This window comes from Rhipicephalus microplus, chromosome 6, assembly GCF_043290135.1.
Source record: "Rhipicephalus microplus isolate Deutch F79 chromosome 6, USDA_Rmic, whole genome shotgun sequence".
Taxonomy (NCBI): Eukaryota; Metazoa; Arthropoda; class Arachnida; order Ixodida; family Ixodidae; genus Rhipicephalus; species Rhipicephalus microplus.
In genome coordinates, this window is record NC_134705.1 from 85,626,781 (window position 1) to 85,648,265 (window position 21,485).

Sequence of the window (21,485 nt, forward strand, 5' to 3'; positions counted from 1 at the left end):
AAGAGATATCCGCGGCCCAGGGAGAGGAGGCTCAACATACCACGCCAAGGAGCTGGTTAAGATCCTCCGGCACCTGCGGCTAACAGACGCCTGGGTTCACCTCCACGGTGACACCTTTGCACCAACCCGGTCGTCAAGATCCACCGCGAGCAGAATCGACCGAGCTTACGTCCCTGACTTCCTTCTCCCATCCGTCATATCTTGCACAACGTCCACCCTACCGGCTTCATTGGATAAAAAGACTGACCATATTCCAGTTATCACGACTGTGAGAGGCTCACCCGGGCCCCGAGCAGGGGACGAATGTTGGAGACTGGATCCAGCGCTCTTGAAGGACGCAGCTAGTCTCCAAGAAGTCAAAAGTGCAATAGTGGAGACCGTGAGAGGAGTCCCCCGGGTCACCGCCGAAGCTTGGGACGACCTAAAGTCGGCATGGGGAGATATCCTACGAAAGACAGGCAGAGAGCGGAAGCGCCGCATCACTCGTGAAATGAACGAGCTCCTGCGCAGGAGGCGAATTATCGAAGGCGCTGACACCCTCACCGCCTGCACGCAGGATTACTTGGACTCCCTGCAAGTGAGATATGACAGGCTTCTCCAGGAGTTGACACAGAGGTCAGGGGCAACCCAGCAGTCTGAGGGAGAAGACCCAACAGTTGACTTGCGAGAGGCATACGGGAACGCCTCCCTGAAAATCACGGAGCTTAGGCGCCCGGATGGAACTACTACGGTTGACCCGGCGGAAATCACAGCGATCTTTCGTGACCATTTCAAGTCGGCATTTCAAGAGCCTCAACCCCGTGGGCCGGAGACGGAACCAGGCCTCCTGACGGACCTGTGCTCGAAGTTGCGCCGCCTCGATGGGGACGAGTGTGTAACCTTGTGTGGCGAGGCGTCGTTGGAGGAACTGCGTTACGCCGTTAAAAGTATGACCCCGAATTCCGCTCCGGGAACGGACGGCCTCACAGCAGCGTTCTACGCAACCTTCTTCGACGTCTTGGGCGACCCATTGTTGGCACTCGTGAACCAGGTCCTAACGCAGCACAGTAAGCCAAACTCCTTCAGTGCAGGGCGGATCGTTCTGATTCTGAAGGAAGGTGCCCCTCCGTGCGAGCCAGCGTCCTGGCGCCCGATCACGCTACTTAACACCGACTATAAGATCGTGGCGACCATCCTTAACAACAGACTCAAGCCGTTCCTGCCGGACATCATCGCTGCTCATCAGTCTTGCGCCGTCCCAGGCAGGTCCATATTCGCGAACCTCTCGCTGACAAGGGACGTTTTCGAATATGCCTCACGGAAACAAGTCTCGGGAGCTTTCTTTTCGCTGGACCAAGCCAAAGCGTTTGATAGAGTGCGGCACAGCTACCTCTTCGGACTGCTTGGCGAGTTCGGCCTCCCAGAAAGTTTTGTTGAGGTAATCAAGCTTCTCTACTCGGAGTTGAGGTGCAGCGTTCTGGTGAACGGCTCTACGACCGACGAGTTCATGTACACCCGAGGAATAAGGCAGGGGTGCCCGCTGGGCCCGACACTCTTTGTCCTGTCCATAGAGCCATTGCTCACGACACTTGCCAGCGACGAGCTCTTTAGAGGTCTGCCACTAACGGGCACTGATGAACTTAAGGTGCTGGCCTATGCCGACGATGTCTCCCTGTTCGTCAGAACCCCAAGCAGCATCGAACGCTTCCGCCGCACCTTCGCCCGCTACGCAGAGGTGTCCGGCGCTCAACTCAATGAAGGAAAAAGTAAAGCCCTGCTGTTCGGCCGTTTTCCAGCAGGAGCAGCTGGTAACATCCAGACCGTATCTACCGTTAAGGTCCTGGGCGTGTACTTCACGTGTGAGGGTGTGGCCGCATCCACGTGGGCCAGAGTGCTACAACGCGCGCAGCAGCTCATCGAGCGAGCCCTACTTCACGACCTCACGCTCCACGAGAAGGCTCTCGCCGCAAAAACGAGCGTCTGTGCGTTGGCAGCCTACGCGAGCCGTGTTGCTGTCATGCCAGCGAAAACGGCAACACAGCTGAGCAAAATCATCAATGCCTTTCTGTGGAATGGCAAGCCCCCGCCAGTTCGCCGACACCTACTGCAGTTGGCTGTGAGCGAGGGCGGGCTAGGTCTCCCACACGTGCAATCGCTCGCCAAAATTCTCGCCCTCAAGACGGCCCGCTCCCTTTTCCAGGCGGGCGACTACTATGGGAGACGCTTGCTACTCTATTGGAGCGGCGCGAATAACACCTGGTTGGGTGCGAGCGGACACCCCGGACCCCTGGCGGAACCTCCCGCCCTGTTCTATAAAGCGGCGTCCGCTACCATGCGAATGCTCAGCAAGGAAGCGCCCTCGGGCAACGTCGATGAAGACCCACCTGCGCGGCTGATCGAAGCTCTCACGCTCAGCCAGTTAAGCGACGCCGACAAGAGTAAAGCAGAGGCTGCAAAGCGATCGCTAGCAAGACTCGGCCGAAGTTCGCCAAGGCCCGTTCGCGACTTCCTCTGGAAAAAAGCGTGGGGAGTCCTACCGACTAGACAGCGACTCCACAAATTTGGCATCGTCCCGGACGCCAAGTGCCCCAACTGCCGCGAAGTCGAGTCGCAAACGCACGCTCTACAGCAATGCTCAGCGGCGAAACCCGTTTGGCGCCTCGTTGAGCGCACCTTTGGCATTCGCCCCCCTCCTCACCTTAAGCGCAACAAGGGCACGTTTGCAAAGTTAGTGGTCGCTTGAACGCTCTTCGCTATCTGGCAGCGCCGCTCACTTGCGGAGGCGCGCAGCTCGCCGGTCAGGGCAGCTTACCCGGTCGTCACCAGAATCAGGCGCATGATATGGCGCTACTTATCGGAACAGCTTGAAGCCAGTGGCGAGGAAAAGTTCCTCCGCCGCTGGCACACCAAATTCTTTTTTGTTAAAGATGCGAAGCTCCGCACCCCAATAATTCCTTACTAACCCCGGCTCCCCTCCATGCCGTTCCAACCGCACTAAATACTACACGCCCTGAAACATGTCTGCACGATAGTGCACGCACAATCCTTTCTTGTTTTTTTTTTCCCCCATGTCTTATGTATACACGTTCATGTGACAGCACATCGCCTTGTACATATGTAAATAATTTGCGTGTTCCTTTCTCCAGTTCCTTTTGCACATCAAGAATAGTGTATTTAAGTGCTTGCTTTTGACACATGTGAACAGCGCCTTCTCAAACGCCTTTTTATTCATAACTGTTTGCATGACTACGTATACTCTTGTATAAACGATGACATTTATGCACTTTTACCCCTTTTTTTCGTTCTACCATCGGAACGATTATACTTGTTTCCGCACAACTTGTGCATAAGATCCCAGCCAAACTGTGGCTGAGTATTCTGTAAAAACCGGTCTAAAGTGCCCTTTATGTCTGAAGTTAAATAAACTTCTCTTTGATGTAGTATCTGTTCTTATCAGCTTAATATCTGATACGGATCCTATTTGGATCCAAGATATTAAACTTATTTTTGTGATGCGGCGGAGTGCTTGAAGCTTGCTTCACCTCCGCCACGGGTTGGCCCGGTATTGCACTACCTCCGGGATCGGCCCACTCACCCCCTGCGGGGTGAGTTCGACAATAAATTCAATGATAGAAGGAGTGTTCGGATTTACCCATGATACCGGGGTAAACGGCGTGGGTGCGTCGAGTGTCCGAGACGGTGGCGGCACGCCGCCCCGGCTGACGCGGTATTCGCGGGCAGGGAGTGCGCTAGCTGTGTTTGCACTTACGATTGCTCTGGGAAAATAAATGTTTCCGTGTGTATTTCATATATGGAGGGTCTCTTTTATTTTGTTATGTTCACACGTACATACTCAAGTTTCTTATTTTTTTTAACATTCCTACTCATATCAATAAAACTATTGAGGAAATTATCATTACTGTTTCGGAGGAAAGCTAGAAGTGTGTATACGATGTGTATGCATGTGCGATGTGTATGTATGTATGTGTGTAGAAGTGTGTATGTATGTGCCAAGCTATTTCCGCTTTTCGAATTCACCCGTTTCGCAACGAAAAATAAAAAAGCCTCTAGAAAATGGGGTTTGGTTGGTGTTTCTGTTTACAGTTGCAGTGGCAAGCGAAGGCATTTTTATTTCACATCTTCACGCGGCGTCTGAACCTGAAGACGCGTGCTCTCGCCACGTCTACGCATCTACACTATTCCCCATCACAAATTAAAATCGCAAAGAACGCCACACGACCCACTCCGCACACACCTGCTGTACGGTGGAGCGGCAAAGCCCCGATGTGCTTTTCCTATGTCCACTGACCTTTGGGGTTTGACGTCCCAAAACCACCATATGATTATGGGAAAATTTCGACCACCTGGGGTTCTTTCACGTGCACCCTAATCTGAGCACAGGGAAATGCAGCCGCCGCGGCCGGGATTCGATCCCACCACCTGCGGGTCAGCAGCCGAGTACCTTACGGCCATCAGACCACCACGGCGGGCATCGCCTTGTTGATCAAACACTTCATTTCTGAACACCATCTCATACCAGCTCATCCACCGTTGGCTCTCGTTAATTACAACGAACATCCTCGCACGCTCACCTCAATGGAATTGCCAGTTGCTGGAAGTTCCAAGAAAATTGCGCACTAGACGTACGGACGCACCACGCACGTACCTGAAGCGACGTGGACCCCAGGACGCGTGAGATCACGCCCCGGGCGCGCTTTGCCTCCGTACCCACTCGTCACTCCTCACAGCTTCACTAAGCCGAGTATGTAGAAGTCGAAGAAGCAGAACAACAAACCAGCCAATCCCCCACAGTGGGTGTGAGCCACAAGTGAAGGTCAACAAAAACAAGCAACACCAGCGAGCGCAGTGACGAAGCTATCGTAATGGGGCGAAATAATCCACGAATATGGCTGCACGTTGACGCACGGTCGCATTTGTGCAACCACCCGTGTCTCCCGAAGACCGTCTGTCGCGAGTCTTCGACGAAAAGCGCAGGCGAGTACTTCTCCACTGATTTCCGCGACCACTTGACGACCGCCTTCGGCCGCCTCATGTCCGTCCGGCACGATCGACGGAGCGCCGCACCAGCGCCTCGTACACGCCACCATAGCACTCCTACCCCTCGGAATCAGCAAAACTTTGACTCGGACGTTTTCGACCACGACAGACAGAACCTGCCGGCCCGTTGAACGCTTGAACGACATCGCAGCGGCAAGTCGCACACTCACGTTCCGTCACCCTCTGCCACATGATCCTTCATTCACCGGCTTCACAACCCACGCGGTAGACGTTTCGCACGCATTCCCGGGTCTGCCTTTCACGGCAGGACCTTCGTCGACCTCGGTGCGGTGTTCCGCCACGTCGGAACTTGCAAGGCATATGTTGAGCGTGCTGAAGCAGCCAAAGGCACCACCTTTTTGCCGATGATTGTGGGCGTCGTTGCAGAGGCGTTGCTTGGGCAGCCGGCGTAGAAGCCATGTTGGATGGGTGACGTATTCACATTTTGCGCAGTCATTTTTTTTTTTTTTTTCCTTCCAGACTTTGGTGCTCGAGTTGGACATGTACACTATGCATCAGTTTTTAAAACAAGTGCTGTAGCATCCCTCGCGACATGGCTGATAATGTTCGCCGGCAAGCATTTGGTGTGACGTCATGGGCGCATAGAGAGTACGCATGCAAGCAAGCACGCGTGGCTTCGACCTCTGGGAAAAAGAAGGTTTCAGTTTTAACATGTTTGTAAGCGAAACTAGAAACTTCAAGCGGACTGGGGATAAAAGCAATGCCGTGAAGCCAGCGCTGCCGCTGTCGGTGCACAATGCTGGTTGTGCATGGGTGGACGTCGGAATTGCTTTGCTACTGTTTGCCCGGCTTTTGGCCAGAACTAAGTACGAGGTGTGAAAGAATGGATTTTAATTACGTGCTAATGAATTGCATCGCTTCTCGGCCTTTTGGCTAAGATCAAAGTGTCGAGTTAGCTGTCTCTACGAGTCCTCGCGCGAGTCCCGGGGTCACGTCACGTCGGCGTCGGCCCCCGGGCCCTCTCGGAGTTCGAGTTCCAAAGCCAGTGCAAGCCCTTCGCCGCCGCCGCCTCGTGCACGCGGCTGCCACCCTTGGGTTTCGGGCCTTCCCGCCCGGAGACCCTCTACATGCCAGGTCAAGCCAGGCCCCCGGTCCGCCCCTGCTGCCCCGGAGCTCCTAGCTGCGACCCCTGCCACCACCAGACCTTAAGCGGCCCCCGCCTCGGCTGAGCCGCCGCATACCAGTGTGCAGCTCGTCTGCACGTCACGAGTCGTCCCAGAGCCTCGCCCCCCCCGGCAGCTTGCGGGATCCGCCTACCAGCATGGCCATGCCATTTGAGCTCCCGGTAAGGGAGAATTGTTTTATGTTCTCGGCGCCCGAGGGCGACGTCTCTGTTGACGATTTGATTGACGCGGTCGAAAGAACCGCCGGTGACGACAGTGTGTTTGTGCTCCAGCACATGGGGGGAGCAAAATTCCTAGTGTGCACGCGGAACGCCAGTCAGGCGACGAGGCTAATGGTGGCAGAGGGGTTCGAAGTTAACAGCGTGAAGGTGCCGGTAGAGGCAGTCGGGCCGCCGGTGACGTACGTGAACGTCTACCGTTATCCGGCTTTCCTGCCCGACGAGGTCCTCAGTAACGCTTTAGCCCAGTTTGGCAAGGTTAAGAGCATCTCCTTTGCCACCTTACCCTCTCGCCAGACTAAGTTGAACGGGGTCAGGTTAGTTAAGATAGAAATGAGCCGCCCCGTTCCTAACTTTTTGACAATCGCCGGGCACAGGGTAATGTGCGAATACCGGGGGATGCGGCGCGTGTGCGCGCGCTGTGGCGAGTCTGGGCATATGGCAACCGCGTGTACCACCGCCTATTGTAAACGATGTAGCACTTTCGGCCACGAGACGGAGGGTTGTAGTGCAGAATGTAAGCGCTGCGGTGGTCAGCACGGTACCGCGGAGTGCTTCCGCAGGCGCTCTTACGCGTCGGCAGCCCGCGGTTTCCCTTCCTTGCCTGACCGCGCTACAGCCCCTTCCCAGTTACGCAGCCCCGCTTCACCAAGGGCAGTTGGCTCCTCCTCGCGCCTGCAGGTGCTCTCGCCCAAGTCGTCATCCCGCACGACTACGAAGGCCCCCCTTTCTGAGGAGCGCGATACGAGCTCTGACCAGGTCACAGACAGCGGCGGAACTACCACCTTGACCGCAACGGTGGAGGAGACGCGGATGAAGGCTTCTACCGCGCCCGCCTCATCCTCCGACACGGAATCGAGCGATTTTGAAACCGTGTCGACTCCATCGTCACCCCTCGCGTCACCCGCACACCCGCTGGGCGAGGTTGTTTGCCAAAGTTTGCCTGTTGCACCGGAAGCGTCGCCCGATGCCCCTGTGCTGGATGCGGCAAGTTCCCCCGACCCGAAAGCACCCGCGAACGCGCTGGCCCCAGTGACCTCCGAGGACCTGAAACCCCAAGCCCAAGACCCCGCCCGGGACGAGGTACCCATAGTAAGCCGCGGGTTTTACATGCTTCCCGGCGATCGTGACGGCGACAGGACCACCCTTCTCCCTCCCTCCGTTCCCTCAGCGCTACGCCCAAATACGACGGCGGACCAATCGGCACCCGGCCGCGAGCAGCGAACCCGCTCGCGCTCCCGAAGGCGGAAAGACGACGTTGAGACCGCCCGCCACAGGACTCCTAGCAAGGAGCCAAGGCAGCGCCGACCCGGGCCTGAAGGGCGGAGCAGCGACAGCGATGCTCCCCCGCACGCAAAAGCGAAGAAGCTCGACACAAACAGCGCCGGCAAAGGGGAGCCCCCCCCCAAACCTGCTGGCCCCCAACATTGAGTATGCGCCCGATCTCTGCCCTCGCCGGCTGCGTAGCTTCCCTCTCCTCACCCGCTCTCTCGCAGCCTCCTCCTTTCTTTCGGCGCCGTATGTTTCCCCCTCTCCGTAGCGCCGGCGCGCGCTGCTTCCTCCTTTCCCCCTCCGCACTCCGTCTGTCGTTACGTCACGCTAGCCGATGACGCCACTGCGATTTGCAACTTGGAACGTTCGCGGGTTTCGCAACCGAGTCAAGCAAAGCGCTGTGGTGTCGTTCGCCAAGAACCAGGGCATCGACCTTCTGTTCGTGCAGGAAGCCAACTTTAGGACCCCTCTCGACGTGACCCTTTTCCGTCGTAACTGTCAGGTCGAAGGGTTTTTTTCCCTGACGAATGCCAAGGCGTGTGGCGTCGGCGTGATTTTCGTCTCGGGCCGTTACCGGGAAAAGGCGCATTGCGTGTTCGGAGCAGACGGACGAACCCTCCTACTCGACTTATTTATCGACGGGAGGAAGTTTCGATTCACTAACGTCTACGCACCCGTCACGCGTTCGGACACCAATCGGTTCTTCCGGGACCTGCACGCCTACCTTCTCGAGCCCCTTCCCCACGTGGTCCTCGGCGACTTTAACTGCGTCGTCGACACCACGAGGGATGTAAGAGGCCCGGGGCGCGGTGGCTCATCCTACCACGCCAAGGAGCTCACCAAGATTCTACGACACCTCATGCTCACGGACGCCTGGGTCCACCACCACGGTGATGACTTTGTACCAACCCGCACGTCAAGACACACAGAGAGCCGGCTAGACCGCATTTATGTTCCAGACATGCTACTTCCCCTTGTCATCTCGTGCGAGGTCCTCGCTCTGCCGAACACCCTGGTGAAGTCATCGGACCACGCCCCAGTGGTAGTAACCGTGAAAGCGAAGCCGGGTGCCCGGCGGCGTGACGCAGCCTGGCGCCTCGACCCCGTGATCTTGCAAGACGATGAGTGCGTCGCGCGCATTAGGTCTCGGCTGGAAAGTTCGCTCCTGGCTTCCCCCTGCGCATCCCCGGCCGATTGGGACGACCTGAAGGCGACGTGGCGGGAACTCCTGCAGCAGGAGGGTAGCGCACGGAAGAAGCGTTTAACAGCAAGACTGAATGAGATCCTACGCAGAATCCGGATTATCCAAAGTGCTGACGCTCTCACGACTTGCACTCGCGACTACTTGGACTCACTCATGGTCCAACACGACAGGCTGCTCAGTGCGACTGCCAAGGGAACCCGAGCGGCGCGAGCCGTCCCGGGCGATCCGTCGGACGCGGACTTGCGCGAGGTCAGTGGGAACGGGTCGCTGCGCATCTCGGAAGTGTTGCGCCCCGACGGCACACTTACTTCAGACCCGGCAGAGATCGAGGCCACATTTCGCGACCACTTCAAGGTGGCCTTTAGCGAACCCGACCCGAGCGAAGTGCAGCCCGACCCCACCCTCGACAAGGCCTTATTCAAGAACCTCCGACGCCTCGAAGTCGACGAATGCGAGACCCTATGCGCTCCCGCTTCACTCGACGAACTCCGCCAGGCAATCAGGTCAATGTCGCCCAACTCGGCGCCAGGCATCGATGGCCTGACAGCGGGGTTCTACATGACCTTTTTTGACGTCCTTGGCCCCCCCCTTCTGCATATCGTCAACCTGGTACTGGGGGAGCGTGCAAAGCCGGCCTCCTTCGGTGCGGGACGGATCGTCCTGATCCTTAAAGACGGTGCGCCCCCGAACGACCCGTCATCTTGGCGCCCGATCACCCTACTTAATGTAGATTATAAGATCGTGGCGGCCATAGTAAACAACAGAACGAAGGTTTTCCTGCCGGACTTGATCGCTCCGCACCAGTCCTGCGCTGTCCCTGGCCGCTCTATGTACACCAACCTAACGTTGACCAGGGACGTGTTCGAGTATGCCTCCTACAAGCGAGTCGCTGGGGCCTTCCTCTCCCTGGACCAGGCTAAGGCCTTTGACAGGGTGAGGCACTCCTACCTGCTTGGAACGCTGGCCGAGTTTGGTTTCCCGGAAGAGTTCGTCGCGGTCATCGCGCTTCTTTACCAGGACCTGCAGTGCTGCGTAGCTGTGAACGGTGCCACGACCGACTCTTTCCCGTACACAAGAGGTATCAGGCAGGGGTGCCCGTTAGGCCCGACCCTTTTCGTCCTTTCCATCGAGCCACTCATAACATCTGTGGCCAGCGACGAACGCATCAGGGGCCTGCCACTAACGGGCCTGGAGGAGTTGAAGATCCTGGCCTTCGCGGACGACCTCTCACTCTTTCTAAGAGATGCACGCAGTCTCGTTCGCTTCCGCCAGGTATTCAGCACCTATGCCGCCGCATCGGGAGCAAGGCTAAACGAAGCCAAGAGTAAGGCCTTGCTCTTTGGCCCTTTTCCGGCTGAGGCTATTGGGACGATCGAGGCTGTCTCTGCTGTGAAAGTCCTGGGAGTGCTATTCACCTGCGAGGGTGTGGCGGCATCCACCTGGCGTAGAGTGATAGACAGGGCCCACCTACTTATTGAACGCGCCAAGCTCTCCGACCTTACCCTGCGTGACAAAGCCGTAGCGGTGAAGACCAGCATCTGCGCCCTCGCCTCCCACGTTAGCCGAGTGACCACCATGCCCACCAGAATTGCGAACCACCTCAACCAGCTCATAACAGCTTTTATGTGGGATGGCAACCCCCCGCCAGTCAAGCGCCACCTTCTGCAGCTCGCACCGAGCGAGGGAGGACTTGGCCTCCCCCATGTCCAGACCACGAGCAAGATCCTCGCCTTGAAGACCGCCCGTGCGCTAGCGCAGAAGAGCGACTATGCGGGCAGGGGTTTACTCCTCTACTGGAGCAGCGTGGGCAACGACTGGCTTGAAGCGGGTGGTCACTCCGGACCCTTTGCCGAGTCGCCCTCCCCCTTTTATAGGGTGGCGGCAGCGACTATGCGTATGCTCGCAAAGGAGGTCCCTGGATGCGAGATCGAGTCCGACCCGCCAGCCAGACTGGTCGAGACACTCACGGCCCACCAGCTCGACGAAGACGACAAGCGACGTGCTAGGCGAGCGATGCGAGAAATCGCTACGTTCAGTCGAGACACCCCCCGTGAGGTCCAAGACTTCCTTTGGAAACGGGCGTGGAACGTCCTCCCCACGAGGCAAAGGTTACACCATTTCGGTATCGTTCCCGACGCCCGCTGCCCGAACTGCCGAGAGACAGAAACACAAGACCACGCGCTCCTAAACTGCCCTGCTGCGAGACCCGTATGGCGCATGATTGCGCAGTGCTTCGGCATCCGCCCTCCGCCAAACCACAGACGCAACAAGGGCACCTTCGCGCGAGTGGTCTTCGCCCTCACTCTCTTTGTGATATGGCAGCGCCGTTCGCTAGCAGAAGCGAGGAGGAAGCCCGTTAGAGCCGCGTACCCCACAGTGAGCCGAATCAAGCGATTGGTGTGGGCGCACCTCTCGGAGGAGTTGGAGGCTAGTGGCGAGGAATCCTTCCTCCGGCGCTGGCACACCAGATTTTTCTTCCTGCGCAATGGTAAATTAGTGTCCCCCCTAATCCCCTATTAACTACCCCCCAACTCTGTAACCAAGCGGGGCCACCCCCCCCCCCCCCCCTTATAGCACAAGCACAGACATGTAGCCCTTCCCTCGGTCGTAGTTACACTGATATTAAGGCGTGCTCCATGCACGAGGTATCTTCTGGTCCCCCCTGTTAACCGCCCCCCCCCCCCCCCCCCGTAGTGTTTATGTTTGTTTGCGGGAGCGCCGCTTATCTTTGTATAAAGTTTCTTTTCGGCATGTAAATACGTAATAGATCATGTGCTTTCATTTCACTGTATCCATTGTCTATGTAAATAGGTTTTGTATATTATATGATTTACTGTACAATACAACTGTGTTCTTCTTGTGCCCAAATTGGGTCAAGTGCTGTCTTGAGTGTCATTACAGCCGAATTCCTGGCTGGGTATTTGTAAATATTTCTGTTCTGTTGCCGAATGTGTTGAGAGTCTAAATAAACTTCTCTTTGTAGTATCTGTTCTTATCAGCTTAATATCTGATACGGATCCTATTTGGATCCAAGATATTAAACTTATTTTTGTGATGCGGCGGAGTGCTTGAAGCTTGCTTCACCTCCGCCACGGGTTGGCCCGGTATTGCACTACCTCCGGGATCGGCCCACTCACCCCCTGCGGGGTGAGTTCGACAATAAATTCAATGATAGAAGGAGTGTTCGGATTTACCCATGATACCGGGGTAAACGGCGTGGGTGCGTCGAGTGTCCGAGACGGTGGCGGCACGCCGCCCCGGCTGACGCGGTATTCGCGGGCAGGGAGTGCGCTAGCTGTGTTTGCACTTACGATTGCTCTGGGAAAATAAATGTTTCCGTGTGTATTTCATATATGGAGGGTCTCTTTTATTTTGTTATGTTCACACGTACATACTCAAGTTTCTTATTTTTTTTAACATTCCTACTCATATCAATAAAACTATTGAGGAAATTATCATTACTGTTTCGGAGGAAAGCTAGAAGTGTGTATACGATGTGTATGCATGTGCGATGTGTATGTATGTATGTGTGTAGAAGTGTGTATGTATGTGCCAAGCTATTTCCGCTTTTCGAATTCACCCGTTTCGCAACGAAAAATAAAAAAGCCTCTAGAAAATGGGGTTTGGTTGGTGTTTCTGTTTACAGTTGCAGTGGCAAGCGAAGGCATTTTTATTTCACATCTTCACGCGGCGTCTGAACCTGAAGACGCGTGCTCTCGCCACGTCTACGCATCTACACTATTCCCCATCACAAATTAAAATCGCAAAGAACGCCACACGACCCACTCCGCACACACCTGCTGTACGGTGGAGCGGCAAAGCCCCGATGTGCTTTTCCTATGTCCACTGACCTTTGGGGTTTGACGTCCCAAAACCACCATATGATTATGGGAAAATTTCGACCACCTGGGGTTCTTTCACGTGCACCCTAATCTGAGCACAGGGAAATGCAGCCGCCGCGGCCGGGATTCGATCCCACCACCTGCGGGTCAGCAGCCGAGTACCTTACGGCCATCAGACCACCACGGCGGGCATCGCCTTGTTGATCAAACACTTCATTTCTGAACACCATCTCATACCAGCTCATCCACCGTTGGCTCTCGTTAATTACAACGAACATCCTCGCACGCTCACCTCAATGGAATTGCCAGTTGCTGGAAGTTCCAAGAAAATTGCGCACTAGACGTACGGACGCACCACGCACGTACCTGAAGCGACGTGGACCCCAGGACGCGTGAGATCACGCCCCGGGCGCGCTTTGCCTCCGTACCCACTCGTCACTCCTCACAGCTTCACTAAGCCGAGTATGTAGAAGTCGAAGAAGCAGAACAACAAACCAGCCAATCCCCCACAGTGGGTGTGAGCCACAAGTGAAGGTCAACAAAAACAAGCAACACCAGCGAGCGCAGTGACGAAGCTATCGTAATGGGGCGAAATAATCCACGAATATGGCTGCACGTTGACGCACGGTCGCATTTGTGCAACCACCCGTGTCTCCCGAAGACCGTCTGTCGCGAGTCTTCGACGAAAAGCGCAGGCGAGTACTTCTCCACTGATTTCCGCGACCACTTGACGACCGCCTTCGGCCGCCTCATGTCCGTCCGGCACGATCGACGGAGCGCCGCACCAGCGCCTCGTACACGCCACCATAGCACTCCTACCCCTCGGAATCAGCAAAACTTTGACTCGGACGTTTTCGACCACGACAGACAGAACCTGCCGGCCCGTTGAACGCTTGAACGACATCGCAGCGGCAAGTCGCACACTCACGTTCCGTCACCCTCTGCCACATGATCCTTCATTCACCGGCTTCACAACCCACGCGGTAGACGTTTCGCACGCATTCCCGGGTCTGCCTTTCACGGCAGGACCTTCGTCGACCTCGGTGCGGTGTTCCGCCACGTCGGAACTTGCAAGGCATATGTTGAGCGTGCTGAAGCAGCCAAAGGCACCACCTTTTTGCCGATGATTGTGGGCGTCGTTGCAGAGGCGTTGCTTGGGCAGCCGGCGTAGAAGCCATGTTGGATGGGTGACGTATTCACATTTTGCGCAGTCATTTTTTTTTTTTTTTTTCCTTCCAGACTTTGGTGCTCGAGTTGGACATGTACACTATGCATCAGTTTTTAAAACAAGTGCTGTAGCATCCCTCGCGACATGGCTGATAATGTTCGCCGGCAAGCATTTGGTGTGACGTCATGGGCGCATAGAGAGTACGCATGCAAGCAAGCACGCGTGGCTTCGACCTCTGGGAAAAAGAAGGTTTCAGTTTTAACATGTTTGTAAGCGAAACTAGAAACTTCAAGCGGACTGGGGATAAAAGCAATGCCGTGAAGCCAGCGCTGCCGCTGTCGGTGCACAATGCTGGTTGTGCATGGGTGGACGTCGGAATTGCTTTGCTACTGTTTGCCCGGCTTTTGGCCAGAACTAAGTACGAGGTGTGAAAGAATGGATTTTAATTACGTGCTAATGAATTGCATCGCTTCTCGGCCTTTTGGCTAAGATCAAAGTGTCGAGTTAGCTGTCTCTACGAGTCCTCGCGCGAGTCCCGGGGTCACGTCACGTCGGCGTCGGCCCCCGGGCCCTCTCGGAGTTCGAGTTCCAAAGCCAGTGCAAGCCCTTCGCCGCCGCCGCCTCGTGCACGCGGCTGCCACCCTTGGGTTTCGGGCCTTCCCGCCCGGAGACCCTCTACATGCCAGGTCAAGCCAGGCCCCCGGTCCGCCCCTGCTGCCCCGGAGCTCCTAGCTGCGACCCCTGCCACCACCAGACCTTAAGCGGCCCCCGCCTCGGCTGAGCCGCCGCATACCAGTGTGCAGCTCGTCTGCACGTCACGAGTCGTCCCAGAGCCTCGCCCCCCCCGGCAGCTTGCGGGATCCGCCTACCAGCATGGCCATGCCATTTGAGCTCCCGGTAAGGGAGAATTGTTTTATGTTCTCGGCGCCCGAGGGCGACGTCTCTGTTGACGATTTGATTGACGCGGTCGAAAGAACCGCCGGTGACGACAGTGTGTTTGTGCTCCAGCACATGGGGGGAGCAAAATTCCTAGTGTGCACGCGGAACGCCAGTCAGGCGACGAGGCTAATGGTGGCAGAGGGGTTCGAAGTTAACAGCGTGAAGGTGCCGGTAGAGGCAGTCGGGCCGCCGGTGACGTACGTGAACGTCTACCGTTATCCGGCTTTCCTGCCCGACGAGGTCCTCAGTAACGCTTTAGCCCAGTTTGGCAAGGTTAAGAGCATCTCCTTTGCCACCTTACCCTCTCGCCAGACTAAGTTGAACGGGGTCAGGTTAGTTAAGATAGAAATGAGCCGCCCCGTTCCTAACTTTTTGACAATCGCCGGGCACAGGGTAATGTGCGAATACCGGGGGATGCGGCGCGTGTGCGCGCGCTGTGGCGAGTCTGGGCATATGGCAACCGCGTGTACCACCGCCTATTGTAAACGATGTAGCACTTTCGGCCACGAGACGGAGGGTTGTAGTGCAGAATGTAAGCGCTGCGGTGGTCAGCACGGTACCGCGGAGTGCTTCCGCAGGCGCTCTTACGCGTCGGCAGCCCGCGGTTTCCCTTCCTTGCCTGACCGCGCTACAGCCCCTTCCCAGTTACGCAGCCCCGCTTCACCAAGGGCAGTTGGCTCCTCCTCGCGCCTGCAGGTGCTCTCGCCCAAGTCGTCATCCCGCACGACTACGAAGGCCCCCCTTTCTGAGGAGCGCGATACGAGCTCTGACCAGGTCACAGACAGCGGCGGAACTACCACCTTGACCGCAACGGTGGAGGAGACGCGGATGAAGGCTTCTACCGCGCCCGCCTCATCCTCCGACACGGAATCGAGCGATTTTGAAACCGTGTCGACTCCATCGTCACCCCTCGCGTCACCCGCACACCCGCTGGGCGAGGTTGTTTGCCAAAGTTTGCCTGTTGCACCGGAAGCGTCGCCCGATGCCCCTGTGCTGGATGCGGCAAGTTCCCCCGACCCGAAAGCACCCGCGAACGCGCTGGCCCCAGTGACCTCCGAGGACCTGAAACCCCAAGCCCAAGACCCCGCCCGGGACGAGGTACCCATAGTAAGCCGCGGGTTTTACATGCTTCCCGGCGATCGTGACGGCGACAGGACCACCCTTCTCCCTCCCTCCGTTCCCTCAGCGCTACGCCCAAATACGACGGCGGACCAATCGGCACCCGGCCGCGAGCAGCGAACCCGCTCGCGCTCCCGAAGGCGGAAAGACGACGTTGAGACCGCCCGCCACAGGACTCCTAGCAAGGAGCCAAGGCAGCGCCGACCCGGGCCTGAAGGGCGGAGCAGCGACAGCGATGCTCCCCCGCACGCAAAAGCGAAGAAGCTCGACACAAACAGCGCCGGCAAAGGGGAGCCCCCCCCCAAACCTGCTGGCCCCCAACATTGAGTATGCGCCCGATCTCTGCCCTCGCCGGCTGCGTAGCTTCCCTCTCCTCACCCGCTCTCTCGCAGCCTCCTCCTTTCTTTCGGCGCCGTATGTTTCCCCCTCTCCGTAGCGCCGGCGCGCGCTGCTTCCTCCTTTCCCCCTCCGCACTCCGTCTGTCGTTACGTCACGCTAGCCGATGACGCCACTGCGATTTGCAACTTGGAACGTTCGCGGGTTTCGCAACCGAGTCAAGCAAAGCGCTGTGGTGTCGTTCGCCAAGAACCAGGGCATCGACCTTCTGTTCGTGCAGGAAGCCAACTTTAGGACCCCTCTCGACGTGACCCTTTTCCGTCGTAACTGTCAGGTCGAAGGGTTTTTTTCCCTGACGAATGCCAAGGCGTGTGGCGTCGGCGTGATTTTCGTCTCGGGCCGTTACCGGGAAAAGGCGCATTGCGTGTTCGGAGCAGACGGACGAACCCTCCTACTCGACTTATTTATCGACGGGAGGAAGTTTCGATTCACTAACGTCTACGCACCCGTCACGCGTTCGGACACCAATCGGTTCTTCCGGGACCTGCACGCCTACCTTCTCGAGCCCCTTCCCCACGTGGTCCTCGGCGACTTTAACTGCGTCGTCGACACCACGAGGGATGTAAGAGGCCCGGGGCGCGGTGGCTCATCCTACCACGCCAAGGAGCTCACCAAGATTCTACGACACCTCATGCTCACGGACGCCTGGGTCCACCACCACGGTGATGACTTTGTACCAACCCGCACGTCAAGACACACAGAGAGCCGGCTAGACCGCATTTATGTTCCAGACATGCTACTTCCCCTTGTCATCTCGTGCGAGGTCCTCGCTCTGCCGAACACCCTGGTGAAGTCATCGGACCACGCCCCAGTGGTAGTAACCGTGAAAGCGAAGCCGGGTGCCCGGCGGCGTGACGCAGCCTGGCGCCTCGACCCCGTGATCTTGCAAGACGATGAGTGCGTCGCGCGCATTAGGTCTCGGCTGGAAAGTTCGCTCCTGGCTTCCCCCTGCGCATCCCCGGCCGATTGGGACGACCTGAAGGCGACGTGGCGGGAACTCCTGCAGCAGGAGGGTAGCGCACGGAAGAAGCGTTTAACAGCAAGACTGAATGAGATCCTACGCAGAATCCGGATTATCCAAAGTGCTGACGCTCTCACGACTTGCACTCGCGACTACTTGGACTCACTCATGGTCCAACACGACAGGCTGCTCAGTGCGACTGCCAAGGGAACCCGAGCGGCGCGAGCCGTCCCGGGCGATCCGTCGGACGCGGACTTGCGCGAGGTCAGTGGGAACGGGTCGCTGCGCATCTCGGAAGTGTTGCGCCCCGACGGCACACTTACTTCAGACCCGGCAGAGATCGAGGCCACATTTCGCGACCACTTCAAGGTGGCCTTTAGCGAACCCGACCCGAGCGAAGTGCAGCCCGACCCCACCCTCGACAAGGCCTTATTCAAGAACCTCCGACGCCTCGAAGTCGACGAATGCGAGACCCTATGCGCTCCCGCTTCACTCGACGAACTCCGCCAGGCAATCAGGTCAATGTCGCCCAACTCGGCGCCAGGCATCGATGGCCTGACAGCGGGGTTCTACATGACCTTTTTTGACGTCCTTGGCCCCCCCCTTCTGCATATCGTCAACCTGGTACTGGGGGAGCGTGCAAAGCCGGCCTCCTTCGGTGCGGGACGGATCGTCCTGATCCTTAAAGACGGTGCGCCCCCGAACGACCCGTCATCTTGGCGCCCGATCACCCTACTTAATGTAGATTATAAGATCGTGGCGGCCATAGTAAACAACAGAACGAAGGTTTTCCTGCCGGACTTGATCGCTCCGCACCAGTCCTGCGCTGTCCCTGGCCGCTCTATGTACACCAACCTAACGTTGACCAGGGACGTGTTCGAGTATGCCTCCTACAAGCGAGTCGCTGGGGCCTTCCTCTCCCTGGACCAGGCTAAGGCCTTTGACAGGGTGAGGCACTCCTACCTGCTTGGAACGCTGGCCGAGTTTGGTTTCCCGGAAGAGTTCGTCGCGGTCATCGCGCTTCTTTACCAGGACCTGCAGTGCTGCGTAGCTGTGAACGGTGCCACGACCGACTCTTTCCCGTACACAAGAGGTATCAGGCAGGGGTGCCCGTTAGGCCCGACCCTTTTCGTCCTTTCCATCGAGCCACTCATAACATCTGTGGCCAGCGACGAACGCATCAGGGGCCTGCCACTAACGGGCCTGGAGGAGTTGAAGATCCTGGCCTTCGCGGACGACCTCTCACTCTTTCTAAGAGATGCACGCAGTCTCGTTCGCTTCCGCCAGGTATTCAGCACCTATGCCGCCGCATCGGGAGCAAGGCTAAACGAAGCCAAGAGTAAGGCCTTGCTCTTTGGCCCTTTTCCGGCTGAGGCTATTGGGACGATCGAGGCTGTCTCTGCTGTGAAAGTCCTGGGAGTGCTATTCACCTGCGAGGGTGTGGCGGCATCCACCTGGCGTAGAGTGATAGACAGGGCCCACCTACTTATTGAACGCGCCAAGCTCTCCGACCTTACCCTGCGTGACAAAGCCGTAGCGGTGAAGACCAGCATCTGCGCCCTCGCCTCCCACGTTAGCCGAGTGACCACCATGCCCACCAGAATTGCGAACCACCTCAACCAGCTCATAACAGCTTTTATGTGGGATGGCAACCCCCCGCCAGTCAAGCGCCACCTTCTGCAGCTCGCACCGAGCGAGGGAGGACTTGGCCTCCCCCATGTCCAGACCACGAGCAAGATCCTCGCCTTGAAGACCGCCCGTGCGCTAGCGCAGAAGAGCGACTATGCGGGCAGGGGTTTACTCCTCTACTGGAGCAGCGTGGGCAACGACTGGCTTGAAGCGGGTGGTCACTCCGGACCCTTTGCCGAGTCGCCCTCCCCCTTTTATAGGGTGGCGGCAGCGACTATGCGTATGCTCGCAAAGGAGGTCCCTGGATGCGAGATCGAGTCCGACCCGCCAGCCAGACTGGTCGAGACACTCACGGCCCACCAGCTCGACGAAGACGACAAGCGACGTGCTAGGCGAGCGATGCGAGAAATCGCTACGTTCAGTCGAGACACCCCCCGTGAGGTCCAAGACTTCCTTTGGAAACGGGCGTGGAACGTCCTCCCCACGAGGCAAAGGTTACACCATTTCGGTATCGTTCCCGACGCCCGCTGCCCGAACTGCCGAGAGACAGAAACACAAGACCACGCGCTCCTAAACTGCCCTGCTGCGAGACCCGTATGGCGCATGATTGCGCAGTGCTTCGGCATCCGCCCTCCGCCAAACCACAGACGCAACAAGGGCACCTTCGCGCGAGTGGTCTTCGCCCTCACTCTCTTTGTGATATGGCAGCGCCGTTCGCTAGCAGAAGCGAGGAGGAAGCCCGTTAGAGCCGCGTACCCCACAGTGAGCCGAATCAAGCGATTGGTGTGGGCGCACCTCTCGGAGGAGTTGGAGGCTAGTGGCGAGGAATCCTTCCTCCGGCGCTGGCACACCAGATTTTTCTTCCTGCGCAATGGTAAATTAGTGTCCCCCCTAATCCCCTATTAACTACCCCCCAACTCTGTAACCAAGCGGGGCCACCCCCCCCCCCCCCTTATAGCACAAGCACAGACATGTAGCCCTTCCCTCGGTCGTAGTTACACTGATATTAAGGCGTGCTCCATGCACGAGGTATCTTCTGGTCCCCCCTGTTAACCGCCCCCCCCCCCCCCCGTAGTGTTTATGTTTGTTTGCGGGAGCGCCGCTTATCTTTGTATAAAGTTTCTTTTCGGCATGTAAATACGTAATAGATCATGTGCTTTCATTTCACTGTATCCATTGTCTATGTAAATAGGTTTTGTATATTATATGATTTACTGTACAATACAACTGTGTTCTTCTTGTGCCCAAATTGGGTCAAGTGCTGTCTTGAGTGTCATTACAGCCGAATTCCTGGCTGGGTATTTGTAAATATTTCTGTTCTGTTGCCGAATGTGTTGAGAGTCTAAATAAACTTCTCTTTGTAGTAGTATCTGTTCTTATCAGCTTAATATCTGATACGGATCCTATTTGGATCCAAGATATTAAACTTATTTTTGTGATGCGGCGGAGTGCTTGAAGCTTGCTTCACCTCCGCCACGGGTTGGCCCGGTATTGCACTACCTCCGGGATCGGCCCACTCACCCCCTGCGGGGTGAGTTCGACAATAAATTCAATGATAGAAGGAGTGTTCGGATTTACCCATGATACCGGGGTAAACGGCGTGGGTGCGTCGAGTGTCCGAGACGGTGGCGGCACGCCGCCCCGGCTGACGCGGTATTCGCGGGCAGGGAGTGCGCTAGCTGTGTTTGCACTTACGATTGCTCTGGGAAAATAAATGTTTCCGTGTGTATTTCATATATGGAGGGTCTCTTTTATTTTGTTATGTTCACACGTACATACTCAAGTTTCTTATTTTTTTTAACATTCCTACTCATATCAATAAAACTATTGAGGAAATTATCATTACTGTTTCGGAGGAAAGCTAGAAGTGTGTATACGATGTGTATGCATGTGCGATGTGTATGTATGTATGTGTGTAGAAGTGTGTATGTATGTGCCAAGCTATTTCCGCTTTTCGAATTCACCCGTTTCGCAACGAAAAATAAAAAAGCCTCTAGAAAATGGGGTTTGGTTGGTGTTTCTGTTTACAGTTGCAGTGGCAAGCGAAGGCATTTTTATTTCACATCTTCACGCGGCGTCTGAACCTGAAGACGCGTGCTCTCGCCACGTCTACGCATCTACACTATTCCCCATCACAAATTAAAATCGCAAAGAACGCCACACGACCCACTCCGCACACACCTGCTGTACGGTGGAGCGGCAAAGCCCCGATGTGCTTTTCCTATGTCCACTGACCTTTGGGGTTTGACGTCCCAAAACCACCATATGATTATGGGAAAATTTCGACCACCTGGGGTTCTTTCACGTGCACCCTAATCTGAGCACAGGGAAATGCAGCCGCCGCGGCCGGGATTCGATCCCACCACCTGCGGGTCAGCAGCCGAGTACCTTACGGCCATCAGACCACCACGGCGGGCATCGCCTTGTTGATCAAACACTTCATTTCTGAACACCATCTCATACCAGCTCATCCACCGTTGGCTCTCGTTAATTACAACGAACATCCTCGCACGCTCACCTCAATGGAATTGCCAGTTGCTGGAAGTTCCAAGAAA

At 56.6% G+C, this 21,485-nt stretch overlaps 1 protein-coding gene and 3 pseudogenes across 3 annotated transcripts in view; all 4 read left to right on the forward strand.

Annotated features, from left to right (window-relative positions):
* Nucleotides 1-21,485, forward strand: part of LOC119168652 (uncharacterized) — a 293,472-nt gene that overhangs the window by 166,411 nt on the left and 105,576 nt on the right. The gene's annotated exons all lie outside the window — the stretch shown is intronic.
* Nucleotides 3,401-3,575, forward strand: LOC142766146 (U2 spliceosomal RNA; annotated as a pseudogene).
* LOC142766218 (U2 spliceosomal RNA) lies at nt 11,806-12,014 on the forward strand (annotated as a pseudogene).
* On the forward strand, nt 20,283-20,452 carry LOC142766247 (U2 spliceosomal RNA; annotated as a pseudogene).